General features: G+C 45.3%; 1 non-coding gene across 1 annotated transcript; it reads right to left on the bottom strand.

The window, feature by feature from the left end:
- Window positions 1–11,812: 11,812 nt before the first annotated feature.
- Window positions 11,813–11,908, bottom strand: Trnai-uau (transfer RNA isoleucine (anticodon UAU)). The gene is made up of 2 exons: window positions 11,871–11,908; window positions 11,813–11,848 (listed from the first exon to the last, which is right to left on the bottom strand). It is a non-coding gene; the product is annotated as a tRNA-Ile (tRNA).
- Window positions 11,909–12,683: the final 775 nt, after the last annotated feature.

Genomic DNA, 12,683 nt, shown 5'->3' with positions numbered 1-12,683 from the left:
CTAGGCCCTCATTCGTTCATTCATTTCCTTTTTAAACATATTAAAATAAAATATAGTAAGACAAAACAGAAGCCATCACATCGAAGTTAGATGAGACAAACCAACAGAAGGAAATGAGCCCAATAGAAGGCACAAAAGAGTCAGAGACCCACTTGTTTGCACTTTCAGGAATCCCACGCTATAAATGCAGAGGACCTGGTGCAGACCTGTGCAGACCTGTGCAGACCTGGTGCAGACCTGTGCAGACCTGTGCAGACCTGGTGCAGACCTGTGCGGACCTGTGCAGACCTGTGCATGCTGCCTCAGCCTCTGTGAGTTCATGTGAGCTTTGACGTAGATCATGTTGATTTAGAAGGCTTTGTTTCCTTGGTGTCCTGTCCCCTCTGGCTCTTACATTCATTCTGCCTCCTCTTTTGGGTTCCCTGAGCTCTGAAGAAAGGGATTAAATGGAAACATCCCATTTAGAGCTGAATGTTCCAGGGTCTCTCATTCTCTGCTTAATGTCTGACTGTAGGTCTCTTTATTTGTTCCCATCGGCTGTAATTACTTCTATTTGTGAATCCTGATTGTGTCTGGCTCCTCCATATAATCAAAAATATGAAGCTGTGGATTCAGAGCTTAGCAGCCATCATTACCTTCAAATTTTCCTTGTCATATGATTTTTCATAAGAAAATGATTTAAAAAAAAAATTGCCCTGCTGTCACAGAGCAGGTGTATCATCTTTGTGGTCAAGGGATGGCCCATGTGTAACGCTGTTACCTAACATTGTGAGGAATGGTTAAAGTCTTGTGACCAAATTCAGTCTTGAAAGCAGCGCAGTGACATAGAAGCCTTTGCAGGTGTTTTCCCTGGAGTTTGAAGTAACCACACACCATTCCCAGCACATCCAGGATGCTGCCTGGAGAGGCCCGAAGGGCCAGATGGACATTACCAGGTTCCCCTCTCTGACTCCACTCAACACCATGAACTTGACTTTCTGTTCTGAGAAACAGACCCTGGAGCCAAGTGAGGTGCACTTTGTCACATGTGAGGATCTGCTTTGTTCCTCGTTGCTTTTCCCTTTTCGAACCTTTCATTCTGCCTTTCCATTCTGTTGCTTCTCAAATGCATAAATGTCTGTTCCGCAGCTCACTCAAGTTTTGAATTCTGGCTTGTGCAGTTTTGATTGTCTGTGTCAGACGTACAGCCAGACACGGTCCTCTTTCAGCACTTGCCACATTCTGTTAAGCACCATCAAAACTCCCCTCCCTTTCTGTCCTCTATCCCCCACCCCCACTCACCCCCTCACGCTCTTCAAGAAGAAAAAAAGAATCACCTTGTGTTGTAGTTCATTTGTTTCAAGAGAGAATCAACAGATCATATTCAGTGCTCTATTTTGTTATTAGAAGGAAAAAAAGAAAAGAAAACGATAAAAAAAAAAAAAAACTGTATTCTCCCCAGACAGGGTAAAACCGTCAATCAAGATTCTACCTCCTGTGTACTCCCCAAGCCAATCTGCAGCTACGGCAGGAAGAAGTGGAGCCTGGAATCTCAGGGGAAGGTATGAAAACAACCACAACCACCACCCCACAACTCTGTAAGTGGCTCGTCACCAGTACCCTAGGGCAAGCTGCCACTGTACTAATCCACTTACTTCATGGCTGTGACTTAGCCGAAGGTGTTCTGTGGGACACACAGTCGCTGCTCCATGGTGGCCAATGGCCATGCACTAGCTACTTTCATGTCAGCTCGACTCAAGCTAGAGCTAACTGAAAGGCAAACCCTCAATTGAGAAAATGCCTCCATAAGATCCAGCTGTAGGGCATTTTGGTTTTTTGGTTTTTGTTTTGTTTTGTTTTTGATTAGTAATTAATGGAGGTAGTGCCCAGCCCTTTCTGGGTGGTGTCATCCTTGGGCAGATGGTCCTGGGTTCTATACAAAAGCAGGCTCAGCAGCCATGATGAGCAAACCAGTAAGCAGCTCTCATCCATAGCCTCTGCATCAGTTCCTGCCTCCAGGTTGCTGCCCCTTTTGAGTTCCTGTCCTGACTTCCTTCAGTGACAAACAGCAATGTGGAAGTTTAAGCCAAATAAACCCTTTCCTCCCCAGCTTGCTTTGTTTGTGATGTTTCATCCCAGCAATAGAAACCCTAACTAAGACAGGACATGTTACTCCTGAAGGAAAGAGATCCACCACAAAACTCCATTACTCCTCTGGTTCATACATTCTCTCCACTCCTTCTTCAAAATGCTCCCTTAATAATCTTCAGATGCTGAATCCCAAGCCCAATTCATGTTCACTTGGAGGGTGTGACAGTAGATCTCAGAGCTCTTCATTCTTTTATTTATGGCACAAGAGTTTTTAGCCTCTTTTTTGTGCAAAGTATATCACTTAGTAATGCTCATTGATTCACATCTGAAAAATAGGGTCAACAGTGACCTGGAACCTCCTCCTGGACCAGGACAGTGGCCAAGAGCCTCCACCCAGGACAGGACCAGTGACGAGAAGCCACCTCCCAGGCCAGGCCAGCACTGCTTTAGTTTCTGGGATTAGGGGGATGCTTCCTCTCACCTCTACTGTTAGCCCTGTGCCCACAGTTGTTTACAGAACTTTGCATCAGGAGCTGGAAAGGCCCTCCTAGATGGGACAGCGTGTGACAGAGAGAAGGCAGATGAGTTGTACAGGTTCCCTTAAAGCTGTATATGAGGCTGTTGGCTTTTTGAAGTTGGGGGTGGTGAGCCAATCAAATTTTGAGTCCCATTTGTAGTTTAGTGTTCAAGGAATAAAAGTACCAAATACACCAATGACCTTGAAGTGCCTGTGGTGTAGATACAGCAAGGTGACTCTCATCTGTCCAGATCCCTGGCTGGAACTTAGTCAGAAGACACAATCCTCCGTAATCTCCATATCTGTTCTGTGCTGGTGTTTAAAGAAGGACCCGAGGAGGAAGAGACAGTGACCACCTACTCTGTGACTCAGAAGAGGGTCCTTGAGCTGGGTCATAGCTTGGCACTGTGGGCAGAGGAGGATAGGTCTGGAGAAACTAGAAACTGGTTACAGAAACTTGACTGCTGGGATAACTTCTGAGCCAAGCGAATGTAATAGTTATGGAGGAATAAGGAAAGCTGTACTTCAGAGGCCGACTCTGCAGCTTCCTGACATGTGACGATGATAACTGACATCTGTGTGGTGCTTCCTTCGAGCTAAGAACCACAGGAATCCTGAAAGTACAAATACAACCAACCCGACCCGGGGACTCCTTACCCTGACAGGCTGACCTAGCACAGCCTCCATGGTGAGGATCCCCCCAGACCCTGCAGTTCACTGGGGTATACTAAGTGATTTCTTTAAAGGAAACATTTAATTCTCTTTCACTAAGCAGTGGAGCTTATTAGAGGGGCTTTGAGCCTTACAATCTCAACTCCTCTGACACCAGAAAGTTGGGAACCAGTCTACGGGCTGTTGCCTCACAAAGCTGAAGCATCTCTGTCCCCATGTTCAGCACTAGAAAACCCTGGGGTGGGTTTCCCCTGAGGTCTCATTTTGTGGAAGTACTTTTTCAAAGTGTTAAGAAAAACCATGAAAGCCAGGCCTGGTGGCTCACACACCTTTAATGCCAGCACTCAGGAAGCAGAGGCAGGCAGATTTCTTAGTTCGAACCCAACCTGGTTTACAAAGGGAATTCCAGGACAGCCAGGATACACAGAAAAACACTGTTCCAAGGGGAGAAGATGAAGATGAAGATGAAGGAGAAGGAGAAGAAAAGGAAAGAAAAATAAAAAATTCTGTCATCACTCCAGTTCCACCTGTTAATATTATGGCACCATCAGGAAGATTACTTTCACAAATTTGTTCATGAAATGTTTTATGCCTATACTTTCCAATATTCTCAACACAGGCTTTTTCTGTTAACTCTCTAACAGTGTTTTGCTTTGGAAGCAAGGTGTTCTTTTCTATACCCACCTTTAACTTTTTCCTGTTTGAACTCACAATAGCATGCACACACGTAAGTCAACTTCACTATTTAGAAGCCTATCCTATTAGGAGGCAATATTAATAATTATGACAAAACACCCTCATTGTTGGATTTGCCAGACTGTGGGCTAATATAAAGTGAAGTAATTGATTTTAGTTTCACCCTAGAAGGATGCAGCAGGGAGCAAAATCCTGCCATATGTATTGACAAAATCGAACCTAAGGTGAATGATTGCTCCTGTAATGATGCTACTTCAGCATAAGAACCAGGGGCACATCCCACCTCAATCTGAATGCAATGCCTGTCTTCTAAAATAGTTTACTACGGTGTTTCTCAAGGCAATCTGCAGAAATGGTCACCCAACATTCTCTATTTCGTGAGATTTGAAAGAAAAGTGTTTCAGAGACAAAACCTATAGCTGGGTCAGAGTTGTGAAGTTTCAGAAAGGTAAAGGAGAGCCTAAGGAAATGTTGAAATCCTAGAAGGATAATACAAGGGGAAGACATTTAAATAAGGCTATCATGATTACAGAGATTTGGGGGTGATCACTCTAGTTGGTTTGTGACACGTTCTATTGTTTATATCTAGGTAGCCCCCACCTCACAATCCTGCTGTGGTCTCCCTGGCACTGGGATTACAGGCAAGGATAGTCATTTTTTATCAAGCTCTATGTTTTTTGGAGAGGGGTTTCTTTTTGTTTTGTTGTGTTGTGTTTTGTTTTCTTGATTGTTTTTGAGAAAGGGTCTTACTATGTAACCATGGAAGGGATAGAAATGCCCATGGGGACTGGTCTGCACTTGAAGTCAAAGTAAGCGCCAGCCTCAGCCTCCCAAGGATTGAGTTTAAAAGCTTTTACCACCATTCCTAGTTTAAGGGTTCTCTCTCTCTCTCTCTCTCTCTCTCTCTCTCTCTCTCTCTCTCTCTCTCTCCCTCCCTCCCTCCCTCCCTCCCTCTCTCTCTCCCTCTCTCTTCTGGATGCTGCCACTGGGCCTCACCTCCAGGAGACATCTATGGGGTCTCCTGTTTCTGTGGTTTAAGGGTAGTCTCTCTCTCTCTCTCTCTCTCTCTCTCTCCTCTCTCTCTCTCTCTCTCTCTCTCCTCTCTCTCTCTCTCTCTCGGTTTCTTTATTTTAAGAGACAGGGTTTCTCTGTATAGCTCTGGCTTTCAATCTTGTAGACCAGGCTGGTCTCAAAACTCAGAGAGATCATCCTGCCTCTGCCTCCATAGTGCTAGGATTAAAGGCATGTATCACCACACCTGGTAAGGGTTAAGTCATTTTTAAGAGCTTCCAATCTCTGACTCTATAGTTATTCATTCAGTAGTCTACCTTTATTAATGACCACTGATATGCTTGTGATGGAAGATTATAGCATAATTCATTAAATATTGAACACTCAGGATTACAAACTGCTTCCGTCAGTCTAGTATCCTCATATGTAATGGAAGAAAGCAGAAATTGAAAGGCAGTAACTTAAGTCAGGTGCTACTTGCTACCAATCCTAAGTGCAAGCCAGGGTTCACACAGTTCAGGCTTCTAGAATCCTGCAGGACAGAAAACTCTAAAGCAATCATGTAATGAGGACTAGGAATAAAATAAAAGAGGAATGGTTCAGACTGACACTCAAACTACTTAGAATATACGCAAATCTTGGGGATCTAACACCACATTTTCCTTTACCCTAACGTACTGTCCCATATGAATATGTCTATGTGGGAAATGTGCTTGGATGGGAAACAGTAAACTCCTCTCTGATCTAGAAATCTGAAAATCAACTTGATCTGACAGAGATCACAGTGACCCAGTTATTAACAAGGCTGAGGGAAAAGATACAGGTAAATCCAGAGGAAAATTAAAAATTAACTACAGAACTCCTGAAACAATGCAGTATCCATGATCAACCGGGACCTGAGTGATTTTATTTCAGTCCATGACTAACTTGCTCTGCTGAAGAAGCCCTTACTTCAGACTCCATATCCACAGATTTCCCTAATGCCATGACAATGCACAGCAGCAAGTGTTCTGATTCCTCCAATCTACCTAGGAAAGCATCTGCACATATAGAACAAAGCCAGGCTTCCCTTGGAGACCAGGAGTCGAGACTTGGACCTCATGGTCAAGTGCCACCCCACAGCTCCTCAAAGGCACTCTCCTGGCTACACTCAGTAGATTATCTGAGTTTGTTTCAACAAGAGACTCTTTTGGACATCTTTGGGTGGTTCAGCTTTAATTGTTGGATGGGTCTTAGTTGGGGTTACTATTGATGTGAAGAGACACCATGACCAACACACCTTGGGGAGGAAAAAGCAGATGATTTTTCAGACAATCATCACAGTAACCTGAAGCTCCGAGTAGACCTAAAGTTAGAGTGACACCCCATGCTCCATTCTGCCGCCCACGAAGTGACTTCACTGTGAATCTTGGAGACTGAGTTTTTACTAATATTAAGGACCAGGAATCATTTGGTAATTTTATCAAGGTAAGAATTTGTTGAGTATTTTTTCCTGGATTTCCTTTTCTAAAGCATGATCCTACAGACAAACCTGGTTTTTTGTTTTTTTGAAAATTACAACAAGAAAATGCTGTACAGGGCAGTGCTCATTATTTCATAGAGAAAAACTGTAATGGCCGAAGGACTCTAACAGATCTGAGCATGGCCAACACGGCACCCCCTCCCTTCTCCCTCGCTAACCTGTTAGATTACATTCCTAACACTAGCCCCCAAGGTCTAGTCCCTTATTTGGCCACTTCCTTATATCTGACTAAAACTCCAAGTCCAGATATTCAAACACCAAGGTCCAGTCATCAAAAGCCATCATTTGGCTGCACTGGCTAACATGTCCAATCCTTACAGAGACTTCACCTTTCTCTCCTTAAAAATCACTCCTGAAAAAAAAAAAAAAACAAAAAACAAAAAACTTCTGTCTTTGATCCAGAGGCAGCGCCCACACACACACAACTCCCTACCCCCTCACCCCCACAGCTTGTCCCCTCTGGGATAATAAATCTCCTTTGTGCTGAGAATTTGGTGTCTGAGTGCATTCTGTCCCTACTCCAAGACCCTCTTCAATGGCAGAGTGGGGTTTTCATTAACTTAAAATGCCTAGTTGGCCAGGTATTGTAGCTTACACCCGTAAGCACTTAGGAGGCTGAGTCAAGAGGATTCCACGAATTTAAGGCCAGCCCGGCTTACATAGTGAGTTCAAGGACAGCCTGGGCTTCAGAGTGAGACCCTGCCCTGAAGTGGGGGTGGGGGCAGATGAAGGACACACCTGTGGGTGAGAGGGAGAAAAAAGAAAGGATCAGGAGGAAAGGACAAACCTAACAAAGAAACCCATATGTATCCAGTCACAAAAATGGATTTTATATGATTTACAAAATGATGCTGAGGTTAAATTTTATTCATGTGTAAGGACACATAGCTATTTTTATTATTTTTCCTTTAAAACAAACTGAAACACAAAGTCTCACAAGTAGGAACTGGCAGGCTTCAAAGTTGTAGTCCTCTTGACTCTGCCTCCCAGGTGCTGGAACACAGAGGTATCCCATGTACTATGCTCAGCCATGAAGCATAGCTTCTGTCAATAGAAGAGCATGCCAGAATAACAGGTTAAAGGTGAAGGGAATCATTTCTATAATGTTAACTGCCCTCCCCACAGGTTAAAGGTGAAGGGAGTCATTTCTATAATGTTAACCGGCCTCCCCACAGGTTAAAGTGAAGGGAGTCGTTTCTATGTTAACTGCCCTCCCAAACCTCTCCTCCTTGGTCATGAAGAGTCCTCTGCAGCGCTGCACTGGACCCACCATGCTGGGCACTGCTCCCATTACCCAGGCCACGGAGGGAGAGGACACGTGACCCACATGGCCTTTGGACCAGGGTGGGTGGATGCACTTACTCTCCGCAGTCTCCAGTGTATCTGAGCATCTTCCGTTCCCACCAGCGGGAATGCTTAAACTTTTGTTTCTGGTACTCCTCAGTCTTTCAGAGAGAAGACTTGTCTTCTTTGTTATCTTTCTTTTCCCAACCTAGATCCACAACATAGCAAAGTGTATTATCACAGAGAATTAAGTGAAAACAGACACAAGGGCACACAGTGATACTAACAGTTACTTTCAGAAAATGATTCTCAAAGACCTGCTGTTGGTTTACATAGAGTATGTAGCTTGTGGGCAGTGGTGGCACACTCCTTTAATCCCAGCACTCGGGAGGCAGAGGCAGGTGGATCTCTGTGAGTTCAAGGCCAGCCTTGGGGTACAGAGTGAGTTCCAGGAAAGGCGCAAAGCTACACAGAGAAACCCTGTCTCAAAAAAGCAAAAAAAGGCCGGGCGGTGGTGGCGCACGCCTTTAATCTCAGCACTTGGGAGGCAGAGCCAGGCGGATCTCTGTGAGTTCGAGGCCAGCCTGGTCTACAGTGCGAGATCCAGGAAAGGCGCAAAGCTGCACAGAGAAACCCTGTCTTGAAAAACCTAAAAAAAAAAAAAAAAAAAAAAAAAAAAAAAGAGTAAGTAGCTTGTTCTGCATAATTCCAAATGCACCTCCTTCTCATTGCCATATCCCAGCCCACACCTCTGACTGAAGCTTCCTATCTCACCAGAGACCAGGCCAGCATCCCAAACCCCAGAGACCAGGCCAACTCCCTAAAAACCAGGTAGAAGCATTCTACCCTACCAGAAGCCAGGCCAGCATCCTGAACTCTAGAGGACCCCCGGCCATATCAGAGTCCACACGCATAGCCAGAACTCTAGCCCCAAACTTGGGCAGCAACCCCCCTGCTAATCCAGAGGCCATCCAGGCTATCAGAAGTCCAGCCTCCAATGCAGATGGAGACCCTCTACTCAACCACAGGCCACGACAGCCAGACGACCAGAAAGGAAACAGAAAACAAGGAAGAAAACACCCACCCAACAAAGACAAACCCACAAATCAGCACCTAGACCTGTAATCACGCCAAAGCCAGCTGCCTAAACATCACTATAAGAACACAACAGGGCAATATGTCACCACCAGAGCCCATTCCACTACAGCAAGCCCTGAGTACTCCAACACAGCTGAAGGAAAAGACATTAAAACCAACTTTATGAAGATGATAGAGGTCCTTAAAGAGGACATGAATAAATCCCTTAAAGAAATCAAGGAAGACAATAAAAAATGGAGAAAATCAATAAATCCCTGAAAGAATGTCAAGAAAGCCAAGAAAAACAAATGGCTGAAGGAAATGAATAAAACTATTCAAGACCTGAAAATGGAAATAGAAGCAATAGAGAAAACACAAACTGAGGAAATTCTAGAAATGGGAAATCTAGAAATGGTAAGTGAACAGGAGCTACACATACAAACATCACCAACAGAATAAAAGAGATAGAAGAGAGAATCTGAATGCATGTTGGGTGTGCACCAGTACTGTGGTCTAGCAAACACTAGATGTCTCATGTAGGCCAAGTAACGAGTGACTGGAAGCATGTTGTGGATGCTCCAGTGGTACAATCAGTTAGCTCGGAGTATGTGTACAACTGCGTGTGTGTACTCACTGGAGCATTGTTTTCAAATTCGAGGTAGAACCTTCTGAACAACCCCCTTCCTCCCTTTAACCTGGTTTAGAATCGGCCAGCTTTGTTGCTTAGCAATTTTAGAATCCAGCAACGACTAACAATTACGATGGACCTCTGCCTTCCCTGCCTTGCTCTCCTACTCTGGCTTGGGGAAAAATACAGTAGGATTATGGTAGCAGCTTCGGCTTCACTATTTTTTCCAGTGTAAATGAAGAGTCACATGGTGGAATAGGAAGATAGAATCTGTTTTCAAACTTCATGGAAATCTGGTTTGGCAAAGCAGAAGCATGGGTCCTTCGGAGATGTCAGAAAGGAGAGAAGGTTATCTAGTTGCAGCCCAGCCTCTCTGAGCTAGCAGGTTTTCACCCCAGCCTTTGAATCTTGAGTCTTATTTACAAGTAGAATGATAGAGCTATAGCTAAAGCTACCTTTAGCCAAAGTGACAGAGCCAGTACTTGGGGGAACAGAACTCCCTCCAGGCTATGGCCTGAGCAGCCAGGCCGCTGCTAAAGAAACAGACTGGTAACTGTTGCAATTGCTGGCTGAAATATCCATAAATTAAGGCACAGCCACTGTACTGACGTTAAAACAACAGCTTTGATAAAGAGAAAATGCCAAATTGTGAAGGACAAATCAAATTATTATTGACATGCGACGCTCTGCGTGTTTCATGAGGGATGAAGCAAATGGAACACGTTTCTGCTTCAAAAGCTCATTTTGACCACAATACAGAAAGTAAAGAACAGGGGCAGAAAAGATACCACTCAGAAAGTGATTACAATCACAAAACGAGACACTAGCGAGGACTGGCAGGCCGGGGTATTTCTGATTGAGAACATAGCTAGACTGATCCAACCTTCAAACACATAGCCTTCCTTGCTCTTCTGAAGGACAGCACAGCCTGTCACTGAAGAACAGATACTGACTCGCTGCCTTGAGTCAACTCGACTTCTCATCAGTGCAGTATAAAGGTTTTCTGTAACATTTTTCTTGAGACTGTGATTTTCCCATCTACTGAATAATGACAACCTGTCTACACCTTAAGGTAAGCTTCCTAAACCTCGGTTTGAGACACACAGATTTGTAGTAGTGTGAACTATAAGCAATCAAAAAAATGTAGATTTTTATCACCTGCTGTTGTGTTTGTAAACAAAGTCAAATGCTGCTTTAAGAACTAATTGTAGGGCTGGAGAGATGGCTCAGCGGTTAAGAGCACTGGCTGCTACTGGATAGAGTATCTCTAGTGACAATTAGGGTAGTCACCAATCTGATTACAGTGGATGGTCAGTTCAGACTCCCTCTCCACTAATGCTAGTAGTTCTAGCTGGGGTTATCCTTGTGGATTCCTGGGGGTTTCCCTGGCGCCAGGTTTCTCCCTAACCCCGAAAGCGTCCATCCGTTCCCCCCCCCCCCCCGCCCCCGCCGACCCGCCCCTTAAGACTTCTCTTTCTCTAGGCACCCAGCCCGCCCAACCGGCTCCCTCAAGTTCCCATACCTCCATCTCTCCCTCCCCTGTCCCCAATTTACCCAGGAGATCTCTTAAATTTCCTCTCCCCAGGGAAATCCATGCCTCCCTCTTTGGCCACGCATCCCATCTAGTTCCTCTGGGGCTGGGGCTTGTAGGTTGGTTACCCTGTACTTTACCCCTAATATCCACTTATGAGTGAGTACTCTACCCTCATTCTGCCTGAACTAAAGGTATATACACCAGATATGGCTTTACTCCGGTGATTAAAGAAATAAAAAAAAAAAAAAACAGGATTTTGCTATGTACCTGGGGCTGATCTAGAAGTGGCAATCCTCCTGCCTCAACATCTCAAATGGTAGGCAGGCACAACTACAGCACACTTTATCCTAAAGTTCTAATGTATCACAACATTAAAACGTATATTATTAGATTTACAGAAGCAGGAAAGAAGTCTGATTTTAAACTTCCTGGAAATCTTGAACTAGCTTTAGATGTTACTAGGCAATCTAAAACTTGTTCAAGATTTCCAGGAAGTTTGAAAACAGATTCTAGCCTCCCATTCCACAACTGCTATCATGTGACTTTTCGTTTGCTCTGAAAAAAAAAAAAAAAAGAAAAAGAAAATAGTGAAACCGAAGCTGCTAACATAACCCTACTGTATTTTTCCCCAAGCCAGAGTAGGAGAGCAAGGCAGGGAAGGCAGAGGTCCATCGTAATTGTTAGTCGATGCTGGATTCTAAAATTGTTAAGCAACAAAGCTGGGCGATTCTAAACCAGGTTAAAAACCATCGTGAACGGGGGTGGGGTGTTCAGAAGGCTCTATCTCAAATTTGAAAACAATGCTCCAGGTGAGGATCGAACTCACAACCTCGGCATCGCTCTCGCGCACACACTGCTGTATAAGTACCGCGCGCTAACCGATTGCGCCACTGGAGCATCCGCAGCGCCCTTCCGCTGACACTCATTACACGGCCTACACCGGATATTCGGCGTTTGCTAGAGCACGGTATGGAGGCACACCGGGGCCCGTTCCGAGTCCGCTCTCCCCGCTCCTCCCCCAGTCCCCCGGCGTCTGGTGCTTATGCAGGCGCGCTGCCTTCAACCGTGGAGGCGGCGGTGACTGCCGCTCCGAAGCCGAGGCGGAAGGACCGTGCGGGCCGAGAGCTGCGTCTCCTCCGGCCTTCCCGCCAAGCGGCTAGTACAGCCCTGGAGACCCAGGAGGAGGAGGCTGCTGTCTGCGCGGCCCCAAAGTCATTCTCCGTCCTCCACCTTCCCGTGGGTGCTCCCTTGGGAGACGCAGATCCCCGGCGGCAAACAAGTTTCCCCAAAGCTGCGTTTTTCCTCCGGCCTCGGTTCGGGCAAACAAATGCTGGGGAAACCAAAGGATTTAGTTCCAGAGAGAAAAAGGACGTTCCTGGGGCCTTGCCTTGTGTTGTGTGGTCCCCACACAGGGTCTGGGAGGGAACAAGACTCCTGGGTTCCTCAGGCGACTGCGTGGAAGTCCTGAGAGTTGAAATGAGGGAAAACATCCCAGGACTGGGTCTGAAATTCTGCATGTCTCCGTGCAAAATTGAACTAGATATTTGAGAAACATCTGTACTAAAGATCCCATAGTAAAGCATGTTTTGATAGAGGGAGAATAGAGAAAGGGTATTTTCAGACCCTTTACACACAGTGTGGGTCTTCTTGGTGAGTGATTTGTTAGGTAGCT

The sequence above is a fragment of the Peromyscus californicus genome, unplaced genomic scaffold, assembly GCF_007827085.1.
Source record: "Peromyscus californicus insignis strain IS unplaced genomic scaffold, ASM782708v3 Scaffold_8__1_contigs__length_139910024, whole genome shotgun sequence".
NCBI classification, from domain to species: Eukaryota; Metazoa; Chordata; class Mammalia; order Rodentia; family Cricetidae; genus Peromyscus; species Peromyscus californicus.
This window is presented reverse-complemented; position numbering and strand designations above follow the sequence as displayed.